Source organism: Dipodomys spectabilis, unplaced genomic scaffold, assembly GCF_019054845.1.
Source record: "Dipodomys spectabilis isolate Male_0828 unplaced genomic scaffold, ASM1905484v1 ptg000121l, whole genome shotgun sequence".
In the NCBI taxonomy this organism is placed as follows: domain Eukaryota; kingdom Metazoa; phylum Chordata; class Mammalia; order Rodentia; family Heteromyidae; genus Dipodomys; species Dipodomys spectabilis.
Window position 1 is genome coordinate 5,735,750 of NW_024870798.1, and position 22,556 is coordinate 5,758,305.

Consider the following 22,556-nt stretch of genomic DNA (forward strand, 5'->3'; position numbering starts at 1 on the left):
CATCTCTCTATGATCCCTTGTAACTAAGATTAGTTTTGTTCCAGTAAGACAATCTATGCTGTCAGAGTAAGATATTCTGGATGGTCTGTGACTACATGGAAGAAGGGTAAAGGGTCAGGTAGACATTTGTGCCAGTAAGACCTCATTTGGGAAAATTTCAGCTGCAGAAATTTAGAAATAGCTCTTAAACAAGGCTTACTTTGAATCCATTGGCTCCACAGCGGTAACACAGTTGGATAAATAAGTACTTGAAAAAGCCGTCATATGTGGACTTAGCTATAATTACTTGAAAATATGATCAAATTCCAAATGAAAAAGACTTAAAATAGTCATTGACAAAAAAATTGCAAATGTGAGCAATCAACTGAACAACACATTTTTTTCAACTATTCACAGAATTTTAGGGAAATCAGATCAATAGCATTTTTAGGAACAATAAGGTTTCCTTGTTACAAATAGGCACCTAAGCATATAAGCCTGTATAAATATTGCATCATTAACTACTTAAATTTACATGATACTACATTCTTCAGCAGCATGTATACCAAAATTACAACAATACAGAGATTAACATAGCACTTGTACAAGGATGATATGAAAATTTGTGAAGTATTCAAAATTTTTCATTCTTCAGATGCAAGAAATGACAAACAGCTATTAAAATGTTGATTACAGAATTACAAGTTTAACAATACACGTAATTCATATAATTAAAAATTAGTTTGATATCAGTGTATTAAATTTTCACCTTAGAAAGGCCTTTGCATAGCATAGCCTTTACACAACTTTTGAAATTAGACAACATTTCCCAAAGAAATATAATATTATAAGGACCTAGGAAAAAAAGGAATCTTAAACTGTTTCTATATGGAATGCAATCTGAAAGGACACATTAATGAACCTATATATTATAAAAACAATGTAGAATTCAATGTATTATATCTAGGAGAGAATAAAATAGATTATGGACACACTATACAAACATAGAATATAGAATATTTTAAAATATACTTTTTCAGACAAACACCTGAAATATCTTTAGTTTCTATACTACTCATTTCAACAGATAAGTTAAAATTATTTCTGATTAACAAAATCACAAACTCTGCATAAATCATTATAGATGTATACAAAAATCTTGAATACATTTCAACATCAAAGGCAGGCAATTCACTTCGAAGAATTCCACAGAATCCGTGAATTGTTACTGTAAGATATTTTTGTTATTTGGATTGTGAAAATATGTTGTATTGACACAAAGGAATTAATATCATTTTTGAAATTTAAGAAAATTAACAGAAAATTTAGGATTTAGCAAAACAATTTGTACAGCCTTCCATAACTTCAAAGAGGTAGTGATACATACTTATCCGTTTGGTAATATCAAATACAGATTCTTCCAAGTGGTTCTTCAGACCTGGTTTGATATAATGGTTAAACAGTTCCAGTTTATTTTTCCTATCTCAATTTCCAGCAGCAAGATGCAAGGGGGTCAACAAGCCTTTAGTTTGGGCATTGGTATCTGGATCATGATGAATTAAGAAGCCACTCTGGTATTATCCCACGTATATGCACTCTGCAGGGGTGTCCAGCCATCTACAGTTATTGCATGTGCCCCTTGAGCCACCAACTCACGGACAATGTCTAAGTGTCCACTGTAGGCTTCCCGACGAAGAGGGGTATACTCATCGTCATCCCTAGTATTCACATGAATGGCCTTTTTGGAAAGTATTCTCCGCACTGTAGTAAGCTGGTTATTTTCAGCAGCCTAAAGAAGAAATTTCCTTGGATCCTTCTCCATTTTTTTCTTGCAATTGTTGCCATTCTTCACTTTTTCATCTTGTTACTCATATTCATCAGAATTGCCTAACCAGATACTTTAAGTGCCAGTGGAAATGAGGTGTCCATGTATTTCCCTAATAGTTCATGTTGGTTGAACTGGTCAGAAATATCTGGTGAATTTTCTGCATATGTTTTTTCACCATGATTTATTTTCTTTTTCCATTTTTACTATTTGAAATTATTCTAACTGGATTAGGGAGTAAATGGACAGCAGAGGTACAGACTGTACAATGAAGGAATAGGTACAAGCTGTACAATGAAGGAATAGGTACAGGCTAGGAAAGCAGCTAGAGAAGGCAGGATGATTGTATCTGTGACAAAACTTTGTGGAAAATGGTATCAAGGATTACTTACTGGTGATCCACTTGCACTGGAAGCATGATTCTGAACTCTTGCTTTCTGATTCTGAATTATTGCTTTGATCATTATATTCTCCAAGAAGAAAAAGGCAGAATTGATAGCAAAGGACCACTAATATATTTTGACATTTCATTAAGCATCTTCAATCATCAAAATCACATGAAGGCAATAGACAGGTCTACTTTTTTAGATGAAAACAAGTGTCTTTAAAAAAAGAAGGAATTTAAGTAGCCTTCCAAAGGACTTGTATTTTACTTACTGCATTATACATTTTTTCTAATGTTGAGTAACAATAAATAATGGATCTATTAGAAAGCTCTTAAAGCTCATCTGTTCAATAGTAAGTTCTCTTACACTATATTATGGTATTTTTTTGTATGGTCTTAGGAAGAAATTTACATCACTAACTTGAATTTGTGACAGGACAATATTTATTATCTAAATATGTGCATTAAATAAGTATAGAGGAAAAAGTAGAAGCCACACTGGTGGATCATGGCTTTAATCCTAGATAATCAGAAAGAAGAAATCTGAGAATTGTGGTTTGAAACCAGATCAAGAAAAAAAAAGTGCATTCGATTTTGATTTGAAAGTAACCAGCAAAAGCTAGAAATGGAGCTGTGGTATAAGCAGTGAAATGCTAGCCTTGAGAAACTAAAACAAAAAAAAATAACAAATTCTGTGACAGAGCCAGGCCCTGACTTCAACCTGTAGTATTAGCATCAAACTAATTAATTAATTAATTAAAAATAAATTAAGTGGTCACATCTGGAGAAAATGCTCAGGGACATCACCCAGGCTCTTATTTCAAAAACTACACTGTACTGAAAAAAATCCATTTAATTAACACCTGTGTAAGTAGAGTATTTTCATCACCCAAATGTACTTCCATGCTCAGTTACCTTTGCAAGATAACTCTGTTATGTCTGGAGTACCACATAACATTATCACTTAAGTAGAAAGCATTGCAACATGGGTTCACTCTATCTCTCTAATGGATTTTTCTCCATTTTGTTTCATTTTGTTTTCTCCAGTTTGTTTCATTTGAATATATGTATTGAGTGGTTCCTCACATTTCCTTTGGTTTCTTTCACTCAAGTTCTTACCTAAAGTGCTGAGAAAACAATTCTTCTTTCTCAAGATAGTCAAGGTTAACTTTATTTATACCAAAGCAATTTCAGTAATATTTAAACTTTTTCATATCTATGAATGTTATACAAATGCTAATCACTGAGAAGTGTCTTTTTATTTTCAGAGCAGTCTTTGGCATTCACAGACTTATCATGAATTATACCAATATAATAAAACTACAGATGCTTGCCAGGAGGCGAAAAACCTATTACTAATTGTTTGACAGAGGCTTCCCTTCTCATGAATGAAATACGCTGCTTGATGCAGGATTTCACAGAATCATATTGCTAGGAAGAACCTATACAATCATCTAACACTACAGAGTTGAGGGAGATTAATTGACCTCCTGAATAATTTACTTTTATGTCAAATAAAAGCAGGCTTACAAAAAGAGAGTAGACTTTAGAGAAACATGATGAGTTTTATGTAAATAGGTGCTTAGCTAATTTTGTTAATTGGTGGACTAATACAGGGAAATAAAGTACAGCAAGGTAAAAAAATAAAGAACTCTGCATTGAAATACTCATTTGTGGGTGGGTGTGCACGCGCACATATGTGCGTGTACACACACATGCATGTGCATGTGCTCATGCATGCGTTATTCATTGCTCAGGCTTGATAGTGCCTAGACACTATGCCAAAGCTTCTGTGGTCAAGGATAATGGTCTACCACTTGAGCCACTGCTCCACTTCTGGTTGTTTTGAGATAATCACATGTATTTTCATGATTGGTCTGGCTTTGAACAGTGGTCTTCAGATCTCAGCCTCCTGAGTAGCTAGCTAAGCTGATTCAGTCTCTGAGTAGCTAGTTAAAATGCTGCCTGTCCTCTATGCTTCACTGCTCTTTTATACTTTTCCTGAGGTAATCACAAACCTAAGTCATATATGTCTAATTGCTTAAAAATATTTACTGCTTGGCACCAGGGCTCCCAACTGTACTCTTAACTACTTAGGAGGCTTGAGAACAGAACCCAGGCCACACTTTAATGGGCTACCTTCTCAATCTAAAGCTGGGTGCATTGGATCATTTCCACCATCCTGCACTATCTAGAGTCTAAAATTGGAAGGACTGCCAGATCCAGGCCAGCCAAGGTAGGTAATGCAACTCTGTGTCATTGATGATGGGAAGGCTAAAAGGACAGATCAGGTGCATGGTATTGTGGAAAGGGAACCCTATCCTAAAATTAACAACGGATATGATGCCAGCCTAGCAATAACAATACACCAAGTTGAAATCCCCACAATTTCTCAAAACCAAAATAAGTATATACCTTAACATCCAAAAACATAGTAGTATTTGTTCTTTGCTCTAATATAATCTTTATCTGATTATCATATGATGTGACAGAATAGTTTCTTCGTTAAACTTATGATATATTTAAAAGGACCTAGAAAATTCTTTCTCACTTCTTAAGTGCAAACGCATGGCAAATTGACTCATTTCTTACATATTTAACTACCACTAAAAATTCGTCTAATGATTATTATAGTAATATATTCTGATTTATTACTTTACTTTGTAACAGTTTTTAAACTTTTTGCTTCTCTGTTGAAGTTTAAATATTTAAATTCTATCATCAAAATATATTACTTGGGTACTTGGGGCAGTTCTTTACAAAGTTTTTAACCAATGGCTTCTAAGAACTCTTCTTTTTTTATTGTGAAAATATTGTACAGAGGGGTTACAATTACATGGGCAAGATTATGAGTACATTTCATATTAAGCATTGTTGCCTCCTCCTTTGTTTCCACTTCCCATCTCTCCCCATCCCCTCCTCTCCCCCCCTACCTAATCCTCCGCCCCTCCACAGCCAAAGTTGTAAAATTTGTTTTTCAACATAATCTCTTGTACATCTCATTGTTGCAATGGGCGGGCCCACCTGTATCCCTATTTAAACGACTTGTTTTTTTCCCTTCCCCTCCAAAAATTATACCAACAGCAAATAGAGTGAAAGCAGGGGTTATACCGTGGGGGAGGGACATATAAAACAACAAAGAAATAATCTTATAAATATGTTAGAAATAATCGCATGAAAGAAAAAAAAACATTTGAATACTTATCTTGGGGTTCATTTCACCTAACATCAACTTATCTGACCTTTTCTGCTTGACTCAGACAAATACTAGTTATTGCAAATAAGGGAAACCATGGGACCTATGTTTCTTTGGGCCTGGCTTACTTAACTTAATATAATTTTTTTCCAAGTGTTTCTATTTCCTAACAAATGGGGCAATGTCATTCTTTCTGATGGAGACATAGAGTTCGATCTAAGTATTCTTAATTGGTATATTATTTGTTTTATTTTTAATTTCAATTTAATTTTCTTGTAAACGTAATTTACTTAGGGGTTACATTTACATAAATAAGATAATGAGTACATTTCTTATGGAAGTAACATTGTTATCCCCTCCATCGATTTTTTTGTACACTCAAACAACTACTGATGCTTTTGCAATTGCTATTGATCAATGGGTACTTTTTCTTTCTTTGATCATGTATTTTTATTATAAAATTGATATAGAGAAAGTGTACATTTACTTGTCACCTAAAAAATACACTTCATTTTATTTTCTAAATTTCAAATTTTGAACTCAATTACTTATTTTCTTTTGTTTCTTTAGGGTAATTCATTTTATAGAGTTGTAGGATTAGTTAATTTAATTTTGCATGATTTTTACACATATAAATTATTCAGACACATATATTTTGCTTTTAAAATATTTAACATGTGAATATATAAAATTATTTTCTTAATTTTATATGGTTGGTGAATTTAAATAAATTTATTTTCTTATAGTTTTAAACATATTTTCCCAGGTAACAAATACTTACTGTATTTTCAAGAAGCACATAATTTATTAAGAAAGGTTTCATTACCTGGCCACTTTTTAAAAATATTTTTACCTGAATTTGAAAAAGTTTAAGCTGGGCATAGTGATTTTGTGGCTTCCATTTTCTAGCTATGGGAGGAACTGCAAATAGGTTTGTAATTCAGGAGAGCCTGGGAAACTATGAGACCTTATTCTAAAAATATCTAGAGTGAAATGATTAGAGATACAGCCATCGATAGCGAGATATGGAGCACGCAGCTGGTTATCATATTCTAAATCTTGAGTTAAAACACCAGTAACCTCAATCTTTTGTCAAAATAAAACAATATATGTTTCAAAATTTTTATTATTTAAAACTTGTTTGCAAAGGTTCTCATGTGTTCTACTTCTTAATTTTCAATTTACTTAATCTATAAGAATCCAAGTGTATTGTTTGTTATTTCTCCTAAACTTTTCAATAGTATGAGCAATATTATTATTTCATATATTAACCCTTCTTTTACTATTTGTGATAATTTCCTCTGTTTAATATGATAATATCAATATTCCAAATGTGTGTATGTGGTGTGTTTGTGGTTGTGTGTGTGTGTGTGTGTGTGTGTGTGTGTGTGTGTGTGTGTGTGTGTGTACTTTGTAATGTTGGGGGGTCAGATCCATGGTTTCACATATGCTAGGCCAAGGTTTTACCACTGAACTATACTATCTAGTTTTAATGTAAATATTGTTTTAAATTATGACTTTTAAATTTTCATTACTAGTGATTTTTCAAAATTATATATGATAAAATGTGATCCATATTTTTATTATTTAGAATATTTCCACTGCCTCTCCACTTTCAAACACTTGTGCTTGTTATTGATAAAGGTTTTACTTTGCTTCTTTTCTCTCTTCATTTTGCCATTAGAGTTTACTTATTCTTTCTCTTATTTCTTTGGAAATTAATTATCATATTCCATTACAATTTCTTTACATTGTGAGAGGTCTATACAATGCTTTATTTTCTATTTTATTTTTTCCAATCTTCTCTGACTGTCAGCCCACACTATTCAGTGGATTAAAAAGAAGCTTGTTTCAGGACTTTGATTATTTTCCCGCTTCTTTTATCTGAAGTCTTTCTGTCTTTTGAAACAAAAAACTAATAGCATACAGCTCCTACATGGTCCATCATTCTGTCCCCTCTCACTCTCCTCTGTAGTACAGCTCTAAAGTCGTTATCATTCAGCTTTATTATGCTGTAGTGTTATCTAAATTTTAACTCATTCCTAAATTAATTTTAGTGGCTTCAAGCATTCTCCAAAGACATTTTTCTATATATAATATCTGGGGCCTTGTGTTTTCACAAGGTGCAAAATATGAGTGACTATCAAACATCTAGATAACTGTGTAGGATATTGGTCCACCTGCTCAATAAACTCGCATGTAAGTTCAAGGAATACAGATCATTCAGAACAATCTTGTAAAATGGTGTAGCTTGAGCCCTCATACTGGATTTGAATCTTATTACCATGTTTAGTAATGAAGACAAAATAGTTCTACTATGAGAACAGACATACAGAAGAATGTAACAAATTTATCAAAAATAAATTCTTAGTTTTATGGTCAAAAGATTTTTAAAAGGATGCCATGAACTTTATCAAATAAAAATAGAATTTCAAATGGGTGTATTGGCACTATTGCTTCTCTAGATTTAAAGAATGATCTTGGACTAGTACCTTAAAACTTATACAAAAATTTAAAATAAAAAATGATTATCAAACTAAATGTAAGATATAAAAACCTATAATACGTAAATGTAAAAATTCATGACATTGGATCAGTAAAGGTTTCTAAACATGTGACATGGAAAACATTAGTGGCTAAAGAAAAGCAAGAATAAACGGGTTAATATCAACTGATAACCTTTCATAATTCTATGAAAGAAGTGAAAACATATCCAATCGATAGAGGGCACATATTTGTTAATGCTACAATGTTAATTCTACAATGATCCTGAGTCTTAACTACTTTTATATCTTCTAATTACATATAAATTTTTTCCTGAACAGGTTATTTCTTTAAAGACATATATAAATTACTGGTCAATAAAAGGAACAAATGAATTAAGCTCCTCTTTAGTATCTAAGAAAATATAAAAATAAAACTCATTTCTATGACCATAGTATAAAAAGATGTCATAAAATAGAGCAATGCATTTTTAGAGAAATTGTTATACTCTAGATAGCGTAGTGATTTGTATAATACTGCAATCATTTTTACAAGCCAGTTTTCAAGTCTTCAAAAGGTCAAAGAGAATAGTATATGATCCAGCCATTACACGTCTATGTATTATTAAAGAGAAGTAAAAAATTTATTTGGACAGGGAATGTAGTTCATTGACAGTGCACTTGAATAGTATGTGTGAGAATCTGGAAATAATCCCCAAAACAAATTTTGAAAAGACACACTATAAAGGATATATGGAGGACAATTTCCTGTAACTGAATTTTGTATCTATTTTAATGTATGCTCTAAAATTTACAGCATTTCTATTTGAAGAAATGCAAGTGTGTGAAAATTAGGCTTGGAAAAACTCTGATTGTACCATTCACTTCCAAAGCACTAAAATGTATACAATAAAAGGAGATCAATATATTGCATGTGAATTTCATGTCAGCAATATATATATATATATATATATATATGTATATATATATATATATATGTTGTTAAAAATAATTCACACAAATTGCAGAATACCTAAAAAGATGTCTTCGTTGTTGGCTAAAAATTCTTTGTAAACTACAGTTTTTAAAACAAAGATGTGATTGTTTACTTTGTTTCTTTTGGTATTTTTTGAGTTTATACAGAGATAACTCAATCAAAAAGTGTATGTGATAACTGGAATATCTAGGAATTATGCATCACTTATAAGTAATTGATAACATTTTCTGGAAGAAACTTTTAGCAAATGACAAAAGACCCATATCTATGCATATACATTTTATGAAATCTATATGCTACTTGCTCAATCCAATTGCTTTCCTCTTCTTTGCTAGAAAAAAAGTATTCTCAAGATAAGAGCCAAAAGCAGTGAAAAGAAACAAAATACACAATCATCTTGATATATTTGTGAAAATAACAAATGAATTAAAACAATTCCACTTAAGGAACTCCAATATTAGTATCTATGAAGATGTTCCTGAATGCCAAGAATTTTAATTTCTACTAACACATGAAAACTAGAACAAGAAAACAAATATAGTCTTAGAGCAAACCAGCCTTGGAATAATTTTCTTAATTGTTTTGAAATTACAAAAGAATTGATACCATTAAATGATCCTTTCCTATGGAAATCATTTTAAAATGTTTATCTCTTATTATAGTTCAAATAACAAACAAGAGAAATTTTATATAATCATTGCAAATATCATTTTATTGCTATCAAAAAATAGAATAAATGACCCGACCCAATATATCATCATTATTATTAATTCCTCATCATTACCTAAATATCTTAAGCAATCTAAATAGTCATGTCTTTAACATAGTGATAAATATTCTATACTTTTTTATAAAGAGAAGATTTTTTTATTGTGTAAATACTGTACAGAGTGGTTACAATTAAATAGGGATACAGGTGGACCCATTGCAACAATGAGATGTACAAGTCGTTATGTCGAAAACGCCTTTATTCTATACTTTTTACTTAACATTTTCCAGGGGCATATATTCATGTTTTTTTTAACTGTGAAAAAACCGTACAGAGGGGTTACAATTACATGGGCAAGATAATGAGTACATTTCTTATCAATCATTTTTGCCTCCTCCTTTGTTTCCCCTTCCCTTCCCTTTCCATACCCCCCACCCCCTCACCCAATCTTCCCCCCCATGGAGGCTAAAAAAGCTTTCTAAGAAATGTTCACAGCAGTTAAAAGATGTTTTTATGAAATTAATGTGATATATGTTGTTGTTCTTGTTCTTGTTCTTGTTCTTGTTGTTCTCGTTCTTGTTGTTCTTGTTCTTGTTGTTCTTGTTCTTGTTGTTGTTTGCAAGGCTTGGGCATTGTCCCTAAGCATTTTTATGCTCCAAGGCAGCACTCTACAACTTGAGGCACAGATATAATTCCTGTTTTTAGTGGTCAATTGGAGATAAGAATCTAACAAGTACTTTTCTGACTGGGCTAGTTTTGAACACAATTCTAAGATCTCATTACCCAGAATAGATCGAATTATAGGCGTGAGTCAATGGCACGTGGTTTGATGTATTTTTTAAATTTTAATTATGTTTTAAGGTTGTTGTTTCACTATAATGTACATCATTCTACACATAAATTTAGGTATATGTATATATTTCTGGTGAAAAATAATCTCTAAAAATGTATGTCTTTCTACATATAACATATATGTATATATGTGTATATATATATATATATTTCTGAAGACAGACTCCCCTTAAAATTTTTATGCTACCTTTTTACCTTGGCACATTCTATGTTGTGCCTTTGTCTTTTTGCACATTCCTTTTGAGTTCATAGTTGCTCTATTTACATTTCATCTGTACAAACTGCTAAGAATATTGTTCAACTACCACTTCTTGTTTGCACATACCCAGTTTATGTATGAAGGTACTTTGTCCATGTTAATTCAAAGATATACATTCTATTTTTCAGAAAGTTTCCTAGAATAAAATAACTAATAATTCAATAGAATGTAGAGTGTATTACTTTCAGGGGATTTCAGTTATACACATGATATTATAGTAAAATTTGCCGTATATTACTTGAAATAATTCTATTCAAACTCTTAAATACTTGTGTGTGGTGGTGGGGATAGAGGAAGTTAATTCATACTGGTCAGGAATTTGCAATACTATAAAAATCTATTCCATAATTTGTTATAAGCACATAGTCAAGCTACCTGATATGCTTTAGTTTTTTTGTATATTTGTTCAAAATTTTAATATGAATGCATGCACAGTGGTAACATTAAAATTTTTAATCAAAAGACAAATAATCGCAAAATCATAGAAACATATCAGACTTTCAATAGTTAGCACTTATGATATAAATAATAATTTTGATGGATAGGATGATGACCACAGTGTAGCCTGATAATGACATTGTTGTGATTGAAAAGAAAAAAAAGCTTTACACATTTTTGAAGCTAGATTTCCCACATTTAATACATAGTAATAAACAGCGTTGGATTACATACAATAAGAATAACAAGAGGAGAGTTTCAATATCAAGAAATACAATCACATAAACAGGCAGAGACAGTAAAAACCCTAATTCCTCCAGTCTCCCTAATGTATACTCACTTTTCTTGATGGTACTATTTTCTTATGAATAAAATCATTTATTTCCACATTTTGATGAACTAAAGTGTAGTTTTCAACTTAGTGTGATTAGTTCAAATAACATTCTCATATAGATACTATTCAATAACCAATGTTTTCAAATGATATATTAAGAGTATGTTCTGCAATACAGCTGTAAAGACATGACACAATTTACATAATACCAGTTTCATATCTGTAGTTACCTAGAAAGGACATAGGCCTTAGAGCCAGGAGGTAAAACTTAATTTTATTTCTACATGAAACAATTTGTGACTTTATACCAACAAAACGAATTTGACTCTTTACTTATTTGTGAGGTAAAGTGGAAAATGTAAGGACTCTTCACTTTTATTTATTCTTGCTCTAGAAGTCAACAAATATATTCTTCATTATTTCTGTTAGATTTCATTGATTTACAGATGAGAAATGTAAGGCCAACAATCAATGTAGTGAGTAAATAATGATATTGGAATATGTGTCTGAGCTCTTCACTCTGTGTGCTTACAAAGAGTAATTTGGTGATGGAGAGGACCAATATGAAAAGACTATGGGGAAAAAGCATACTTTCGAAATGGTTGTTTTAGGACTAGGTGACAGTGATGAGTAAATGAAACAGGCTGGTGTTAGGGGCATAAAAGTAGTACAGAGAAATCATATTGTGTAAGTCGTTATGTCGAAAACGAACTTTACAATTTTGGTGGGGGGAGGTTTGGGTAGGGGGCGTGGGGGAGGATGGGAAAGGATGGGAAGGGGAAACAAGGGAGGAGGCTACAATGCTTGATAAAAAATGTGCTCATTATCTTGCCCATGTAATTGTAACCCCTCTGTGCAATATTTTCACAATTAAAGAAAGTCATAAAAGCTCCAATAAAAGAATTCATATTAGTGATAGAAACTGAGTAAATCTTAATCATTCATCTTATCTAATGGGAGGGACTAGAAGGGTAAGAAGAAATCTAAAGTGATTCCACACGTTTGGCTGGTAACTGTGTTAGTGATGTTTTTAGTGATAAGAACCACAGGTAGAAATAATGGATTTAGGGAAAAAATATCTGATAGTTATAAAGTTTATATTAAACAGATGCAAAGATAGGTCTGTTTAAACATCATCAAAATATCCACAACTATGAATAGGAAAAAGGAATAATAATATTGGGGGCATTATGAAAGGAAAGAGGAAAAGGAAAGTTCTGATACAAGTGTGAGCAATGTGAGCACCACTGTGAATAAAATTGGAAGAAAGAGATAAATAAGGAAACAAAAAAAGTAGTAAACAGAGATTTACAGAATTAAAGGAAGGAAAGAATTTGCAGGAAGATCTTCAAGGAAATATGCTATTTGGATTTGAAAAGTAAAAGGACATAGACAAATTCAATGAGAAAAGTGTTTTGGTGAAAGTCATCTTGATAAAATTTTAAGATATGAATGTGAATCCATAAAATTCTGGATCCATGAATTCAACAGATCCTGTTGATTTTAAATGTTGGGAACAAATGCTTTTATCCTGACCTTAGAAGAATTATACAGATATAACTGTCATGAACTTTACTTAGAGGTATTCTGTGATTATTTTTTGAAGACTTTTTTTAGATTGAACTACAGCACAAACCAGCCTAATTTGTCCTACAGTTACAACGACTGGCCCATGTATCCACATCAGTTTGGAATTTTATTGAAATATCTTTAGATATGTTTGGATATTTTATCAGCCTATTCATTATAAATGTAGGAAAAGTAACACCAAGTATTAGGTTGAACATACAGCTTTACTGATGTGACTGAAGACTCCTGGAATTGATTCTTCTTTAGAATAGAAGAAAATGCTTCAATAGCCATTGACACATCATAACTGTTATATACTCTAGTTAACTCTAGTTCTTGTTAGGGATATCTCCATGCTGAAATAACCATGTCAATCAACCTACCAGAAATTCTTATATGTAGGAAGTTCTCTTATAAACTTCAAACTTTTATTGAATGGAAAAATTCAGACATTACTCTCACCACTAGGATTAAATGCCTGAAAAGATAAGACATTTTGCTTTAATGCTTTTCTTCATTTTCTCATACACATTTCAAGTAGGGAAGGATTCTGATGTAGCAATAATACAATGGTGACTAGTACTAACACATCATCTATGATCTAGTGTTAATTCGGATACTTTCTAATTAGCTCCAGATTTTGTGGATATTTATATTTCTCCTGGGTAAATTAATGAACTCCAGGAAAATATCCCTAAGGAGCCTTTCAATTCTAATATTACTGTTTGTCTCAAAATTCTTTAAATTCTACATCCTTTAATGTGGACATAATGTTATACTGTGGAACTTTTCTCCTGAGAGAGTGAGTACTACCCTATTGCTTAACATGGACAAAGTACCTTCATACATAAACTGGGTATGTGCAAACAAGAAGTGGTAGTTGAACAATGTTCTTAGCAGTTTGTACAGATGAAATGTAAATAGAGCAACTATGAACTCAAAAGGAATGTGCAAAAAGACAAAGGCACAACATAGAATGTGCCAAGAAAATGCTGAAGTGTAATTTCAAATTATGAGCTCAGGTGTCAGAGTGTGTTTGAAGTACAGCTTCAGACAATGTAGTTTGATATCTTGTGGGGGAAATCTGCTTTAAACTATGCTGAGATAATTGTACATGTAGAATCTCCTGACTCTGACTCTAATCAGCCACAACATCATCAACTTAGGGACTATTTTCCAAGTGCAAATTGAGAAAATAGGGCTCAACACAGTTAGTGTTCAGGTTGACGTAATGGAAATCACATAACTTTTCTTATAAGTCTTCATTTATTTTGGAGCATTAAAGTAGGAAAAGGCCAAGTAAATATTTTCAAGAATCTAATTGAGTGGGAGGTATGATATTGGTCTCTTTTTAACTGGGAAGTTAAAGATTATGTCTTTTTATACTCTAACTTTGGAAAATGATCTGCTGTCAGTTATTTTCTTCTCTTCCCCTTCTTTTGCCCTTCCACTTACATAATTTTTATTGAAACAGACATACTTGAGCTTGCATTTCTAAATGCTTCAAAATTATCTGAACTACTTCCTACTGCTGGAAGCCTCCTATATCTTTCTCAAGGGAATATTTTGTCACTACCATTTTTATCCTATTTGATATTGGATATCTTTCTGCCTAATTCAGTGCAAGATATGCATTAGACTCATCCAGGTATCTCAACCCATGTACCACCATGAAATCCTATCTTACACAGAAATCATGATTTTAGAATGTCTGGGGAGGTGGCATCTGTCATTTTTGAATGACCCTAAGTGATAGTTACATACAATCATGTTTTAAATCAATATGTCACTCAGAAAATGAATAATTGACAAAATGTGGTATATATATGCATATATATATATATATATATATATATATGTACGCAGTGGAATTCTATGCTTCCAATTCCAAATGGAAAGACTTGGAAAAATCCTACTAAGTAAAATAAACAAGACACAAAGAAAGAGATTCCATAGTTTCTCTCAGTTGTAATAATTAAGAAATATCTAGGATAGCTCTAGCAAATGAGCAGAATGGCTCAATGGATATATATAAGATGATACTGAGCAAAATGACCTCCTAGATATGGAAACAGAGGTTTTCTTTGTGGTTGTTGTTTTTAATATACTATGTGATTTCTTTTTTCTTTTGCGTTTTCCCCAATGGTTTATTCCCTGCTGTATTTGATTTTAGTATCATGTGTCATTGTATATACATTTATCTTAATTTGGCAAGGGAAGAGGGACAACAAAATTTGAGACAAAGGACAAAGGGCAAATCAACTCAATAGTAATACTCACAAGACAACATGTTGGAAATTTACATTACAACTTGTGAGGGGTATTGGGGTGAAGGAAAACTGTGAGAAAAGTGAGGGAGATGGTAAAAAGTTCGACAAGTTATGTATTTACTACCTTACAATTATTGCAACCCGTTCTATATATCACATTGATTGGAAAATTAAATTAAAAAATAAGCTACATAAAATATAATTACACTGTATTGGTATAGTAAATATTATTCTGTGATCCCTTTCTCTATCAGAGGGTCATCAACTCGAATGTTATCAAAGTATACAATATTTTCACCATATACTTGCCATTATTTTGAAAAAATACCCATAATTTTAGTATTGTCTCATAGTAAAACAGTAAACAGTTCAATTCTACGGAAACTCCTAACTTTTAAAACTGAATAATTGTTAATAGGACAGAATATATATGTTGTTCACTATGCCTATGACTACTAAATACTCATTTTCAAATTCTGAACCTGCCATACCAGAGACATTTAAAACAGTATCTGTGTGCTTTTTATTTAATTCTGCAATGGATGCACTTTCCAAGGGGACGTTACGTATTTAAAAGTCAACGGAAAAAAGAGCCACATTCTATTAGAAGATAAACCTGTGAACTATTAACTATCTAAAATAATTAATTACAGAAGAGTAAACATTTGTTCACCAGAGCAAGCTATTCTTTCTTTCTTTCTTTTTTGTCGGTCGTGGGGCTTGAAATCTGGGCTTGAGCACTATCCTTGCACTCTTCAGCTCAAGGCAAGTGCTCTACCACTTGAGCCACAGCACCGTTTCTGTTTTTCTAGTGGTTAATTTGAGATAAGAGTTTCACAGGTTTTTCTGCCCGGGCTGGCTTTGAACCGTGATCCTCAGATTTCAGCCTCCTCATTAGTTAGGATTACAGGCATGAGGCACCGGAGCCTGGCTTAAGCTATTATTTCTATGACAATCAATGCCAAGTTTTTATGCCATAAAGTCATCCTAGCCCAACAGTTTCCAACTTGTAAGGTACACCATAAAATTCCCTAAATTCACATCATGACTAGCTTATCACTATTGTGAAAAAATACTGCACTTCTGCTGTGATGCCCTCCCAAATTTTCAAAAAACAGTACACTAAATGTTTCTGCATCATTTCCCCCGCCAGTGGTATTCTTGAGATCAGAACACTTGCAAATATTATTTATTTTTATTTTTATTTTAAGTTTATTTTATTATATATTATTTGTTGGGCCTTCGTCTATCCCACGAAAGATGGACATGGTCTGAGGCAACATATGTGCGTTGCTAGCCCATTCCCCAGCCTACCTTAACCCGGGAGATACAGCGGGGAATCAAGTGAAAGAAACTCGTTTATTCACACACAGCAAGCACTTTTTAAAAGCAAAAAAGACCAGGTGGAATGGGGAGGAAAAGGAACCAACCAATCACTGTAAAGGTCACACCCTATCATGCACCTAAGCTTACTCAAGCTGTTTATGCACTAAGCATAAACAAATCGGGCTCTGCCCACTGAACTCTCTCTCAGAGCAATCTTTGTTGCCCACGTGTCCCAAAGATTCCCCCTTATTTGTTTTAATGGCAGGCCCACCTCCCAGTTAGTTATCCTTTCCCCTCCTCTGTAAAGGTTATTTTAACAGGATTACATTGGTAAGAATAGCTTTGGCCATGCAGGAGGTTCGAGGCAAGTCTGGGGGGGGGGCGAGATTCTCCAGACAAGGATAGGGAAGGCCCTTGTGCAGGATTCCAGAGCCTGTCCCAGTTACCTCACAGCCCCACCTAGCACAGTAATAAACATCAGCCCCACTACAGTTAGAAATATCTGAAGCAGTTCGATTACTTCTGGGACATATATAAAAGTCATTATCTCGTAAGGTTGTACTCTTCAGAACATGGGAGCAGCCTGGATATTGGGAGTTCCACACATGCTGCACGGTGCATCCTAGTGGGCCCCCACATTCAGGCCATTCTACTATCGTCCAGAAAAACAAGGAAAATTTAAAACAATCTCTGCAGACATAGCAAAGCAATCCCATGCACCTGGTGTCTTTTAAGTAAGCCAGTTCCTTGTATGTGACTTTAAGCGAGCACAGGGGTCAAAATGACCTTTGAGCTTTACTGTCAGCTATCAACACCCAGTCTTTGTTTAAAGAAGTGAACCTGCCTCTCTTAGGTTGGGTGGATTTGCCTTGTCTGCCTTACCTATCATTGGGAACTTCTTCAGAGCGAAGGTGAATGCTTGTTTTAGGTTGGTCAGACTGACACCACCTCTTACCTGTCTCTGGCTGCGGTTCCTCTTGGGGGAAATTCATTCACTTGGAGCTTGATCTTATGTAACTAGCTTGCTAAACTCATAAGAGATTTGCAGTGCATCGATAATGCAAAGAAGGCATAGAAAAACCATCAGCAAAAGCATTACCAGGACAAACAATATCATTAGCAGTCCTTTAACATTAGTCAGGGATGGGATAGCAGTCTTTGCCACTTCAAAATTCAGAGGTGGGGCTTGTTCTAATCCAGCTATTTGCCTGTGGGGTTGAAAAAGATCTAAAGACAAGTTATTATGATTAACATTCTGTATTAGTGCCATAGCAGCTGCTGCTGCAGAGGCAGCTAATGAAATTAAGGCCAAAATCATACCAAGTTTCAGACATGTTTACAGGAAGCACATGGATTCAAGTAATGCCGCTATACAAGCAATTAGTAAAAGAACAATGAGAGCAAGTAACATTAAAATAATTAGCTAAACACATGCCTTGGCCATCATAGCCATTTTTCTTTCCTTGTGGGTTTGTTTATCCTTGGGCATCCTGTATAGAGAAAATGGGTAAAAATTTGGGGATCCTGGCAGGGATCCAAATGGGGCATGTAGGGCTAGATCTCCAGCAGGAGGTAAGTGTGAATGATGCCCACAAGGAACAAACACAAAGAAAATAGGCTTAAACAGGTCTCCTTTATTCTTGCTCAAGGTGGCGGGGGGGGGGGGGCTAGTGCGAGGGAGGGGAGGGATTTTTGCAGCCCCAGCTTTCCCAATCTCCTGAGTCCTTCCCTTCCCTGCCAATCACTTCTCGGGGAGTTGATGTAAGGCACTTGTGACAGGCACTGCTTGGTGACAGGCACTGATTTGTCTCCCTGGGGCATGTTGGGAGCATGGACAGCTCACGGCTGTCAAGCTAGGAAGACGTACCTGTGGGTCACATCTCTATGAGCAGAAAGTACAAGAAGTGGGCTTCAACTGCTACTCTAGCTGACTCAAGCAGATCTGACCGGCTCTACCCACAAATTCCCCCTTTACTTTTAAAAAGACTGTCATTATGGTGACCCGTCATTGGAGGCATTTTTGCCGGGAGTGTAAGCATTTAATAATTCCCAGGAGAATAAACCCTAATAGCGCAAGGCCTTCCCAGGTGACCAGAGAGGATGGTGAAAACCACTGCTGTAACTTTTTAAGCACATCTTCTAAATATGAGGCAGCGCAAATAAGCTGTATGGTGGTCTGGTTTAGGCGGGTAACATCATGCAGCAGGTGGTGGGTGAAGTTTAAGTACTTACGGGACCAAGGGCCTTTGATATAGTTACTAAGTTCAGTGACATTGGGCACTGGAGTGGAAAGCTGACAGACAGAAATAATCATAGCATTACATAGTCCTTGTAATCGAAGAAATGTAATCTGTTTTTGGAGCAAGTCTATTTGTTGATGGAGCACAAGGAGGCCTCCCTTAAGATGATTGGCAACTTGCAAATGTTGTAATTCTATGGATGACAGTTGAGGGATGAGCTGGTCTATCTCTTACACAGTGGACACCCTTTGGGACAGCAATATAGTGGTGTTGGTAGCTGAAGGCACTGTAGCAATGATCGCCGACATGATTGTAATGATCAATCCTACTGCTCTTTTAGGGTGTGGATGAACTAATTGAACCTGAGAAAACTGAGAGTCATTAGTAGCCAGAACAATAAATGGGGGAACACATACCAAATCTGCAAAGAGATATGAGTCATTGGTTTGCCAGTTATTGCTGAGAGTGCAAGTAGTGGAAGAGTTGTCTCCTAGACAAAAAGAATGGGGCTCTAACCACTACCATTCCGGACACCTGGTTGTATGCAGAGCAGTTACAGCGATGAGGATTGGCCCATAGGAAAGGGAACAAATCCAGGCAGGAATATGCTGAACAAACGATTGGCATGGGGCTACTAGTTCTCCCAATCTTTCCCCTGAGGAGCTCTAAAATTCCTTTAGAGTTTGAGGTTTGGGATTTTTTTCAGATTGGTTGTATATAGCCGGGTAGAGGGAAAATGTGAGGCCCCCAATTACTCTGCCTTGCCAGGAACTGGCACAAAGGCTAATCACTAATTCCTCAAGAGGAGTGGGAACATTGCCAAAGCTATCAAAGTCCCTGCATGGGCATAACTGCACATGAAAAGGTATGTCAGTAGCCTGAGTACAATTTTTCCAGTGGGACAAATGGGTTAGGGTGCCATGTAGTTCCACCATCCTGTCCCATGAGTTACTGTTGAGAGGGGGATGGTACAGCCATCAAACTGTTTTACAGTCTCGTTTGAAAAACAAAAAGAGATGGTTCCCTTCCATCCAAAAGTAAGGTTTGTTTTTTGGTACCATAGGGCATCTGCCAAGAAAGGAAGGCCAAACGTGCCATTGGAAGAAAGCATTTGAGGGATGATGGTGGTATCTTCCCCTACCATCATCAAGATTTGGGGGCTGGACATTAACGTTATTTTACCTTTCCCTGCAGCAGATTGAGAATTGGCTGTAATAATGGCACACATTAGGAGAAGTAGAGTACCATGCCCTGGGACAGGGTCCGGGGCCATAGCCTGGGCTTGTTCTACCAATTCCTTTAGGTCTCCCCAAGTGATGGCATGGGCTCTAGCTCGAGGTTTGTGTCTCCTCCTCCTCGGGCTGTTCAAGTGTAGTCGACCCATCTCATTCATACGTGGTGACGGTTGGTTGGACAACTCCAGCTGGGATCCAAACAGGTTTATCACTCCTGTGTGGAAAGATACAAACAAGTCCTCTCCCTTGTGCCGTTAAGGGAGAAGGGACCTCCCATTTTCTAACCAAAAGTACTGGAGTCGGTGTTTTCATAAGTCCCCAATGCAGGGCCTCAGGGGATGCACGTGTGGTCGGTGTGAATGTTAAAACGTTTTTTACTATAAGGCAATAATTTAATTGTGTTTGGGGATCTTTATGTCCTAGCCCCTCCAGTTTCCCCTTTTCTTTTAAAAGAAGAGTCTTAATTTTTTTATGACTGAGTTCAACAATGGCTTGGCCTTGTGGGTTATATGGAATACCTGTCTGGTATGTAATGTTCCAAAGGGTACACATTTCACGAAAACGTTTGGAGGTGTAAGCAGGGCCATTGTCTGTTTTAAGGGTCCAAGGTACGCCCATAATTGTAATGGCATGTAGAAGTGACCTAATGGTGTGGCTTGTTTCACCTGTTAAGGCTAAGGCTGTTAGAAAGCCTGAGAATATATATATATGCATACATGGACGTATTTTTGTTTTCCGAACTGGGGGATATGGGTTATATCCATTTGCCATGTGCCATTGGGCCTCACGGATTTGTTTCCATGGGTTGAAGTGGTCCTAAGCATAAAAGAGGTGCACAGGAGGAGCAGGACCGAATCATGTGCTTGCATTGTTGGTGTGTCAAATCAAGAAATAATTGTTTGATAGTGTTAAATGAAAGCGATCATGCAACGTTCGGGCCTGGTCCATGGAAATATTGGTGAGTAATACAGTTGGTGTGACAGCACAATCAATGGCTTCATTACCAGCAGCTAGGGATCCGGGGAGGTTAGTATGAAATCTAATGTACTGAATGTACCAGGGTTGGGCATGATTGTCTAGTACAGTTTTCAGTTTACACATTATTCGTGTTATATCATGACCATCATCTCTTAATAAAGCTCCAGGAAGAACGGCAACAGTTTGTACAGCATATAAACTATCAGAAAAAATATAAAGCGGTTCTCTGGGAAAAGATGTAAGGGCGAGTAAAATGGTCAGTAACTCAGCAGCTTGAATGGACAGGAAATGTTGTTGAAGCATGTATTTTTTAGTATTAGCATTGTAAAATCCATAAACAGTTTTGCTATTATTGGTAAAAAGCACAACAGCTTTAGGGATAGGTTGCTCCTTGGGACAAGTACAACATTTCTATGAAAGTCGGAGTTCTTGTGTAACTTTTAAAATGGGGCTCTTGGGCATATGATTATCAATGTTAAACTAGTAATGGATCACTTGTAAGGCTAATTCCTCTTCAGTTGTCAGGAAATCAAAGACTGTTTTTCCAATGGGCCAGATAAGACGGTCGGGGAATCGGCCATACGTTTGATGGCATCGTTCCATATCTTTGATGGTTAAGTTGCATAAAATGGTAATGGGTGTGCTAATTTTTGGTAATTGGGAAGTGTCAAGGTATACCCATTGTAACACACCAGGAGTTTGAGTCAGCTCCGCCATTAGTCAATTATTAGTTAATATAATCAGGGTGATTTCATTGGTGGTATCTAAAAACACCAAGGGTGTTGACCATAATCGATCAGTGACTTGTTGTAAAACTTGTTGAGCATCAGGGGAAAGTATACAAAGGGAAATTGAGTCAGAGGGTCCCTGATGCAATTGAAATAAAGTTTGGAGATCTTGGGTAGGGAGGCGCATAAAATTGCGTACCCAATTAATATGTCCACATAATTGTTGTAATTCAGTTAAAGTATATTGGGACTTAATGACAATATTAGACCCATTTGGGGTAATTGTTTGATTTAAATGGTATCTAAGATAGGCGTAAGGGGATTTGAGTTGAATGATTTCGGGGGCAATATGGAGGCCTAGTTTCCTGGAGTTGTGTTAAACAGGCTTGCATGGTTGTAGCATCTTTATGTGCTATTAAAATGTCATCCATGTAATGGACACAAAAGCATTTTGAAAGCAAAGGCCTAATAGCATAGGCAACATACATCTGACATATAGTAGGGCTATTTTTCATTCCTTGAGGGAGAACTTTCCATTGATATCAATGTTTGGGTAACTGATAGTGAGCTTTCCATACTGAGAAGGCAAAATATTATTTATATTTGGGATGTAGGGGGATAGAAAAAAAGTAGTCCTTGATGTCAATAATGGCAAGGTGCCAATCTTTGGGTATTGCAGAAGGATGTGGGAGTCCGGGTTGAAGTGTTACCATCTTTTTCATATGAATATTTATGTAGGTCATGGAGAAGTCT

At 35.2% G+C, this 22,556-nt stretch overlaps 1 pseudogene; it reads left to right on the top strand.

Moving 5' to 3' along the window:
• Positions 1–524: 524 nt before the first annotated feature.
• On the top strand, positions 525–624 carry LOC122115601 (annotated as a pseudogene).
• Positions 625–22,556: the final 21,932 nt, after the last annotated feature.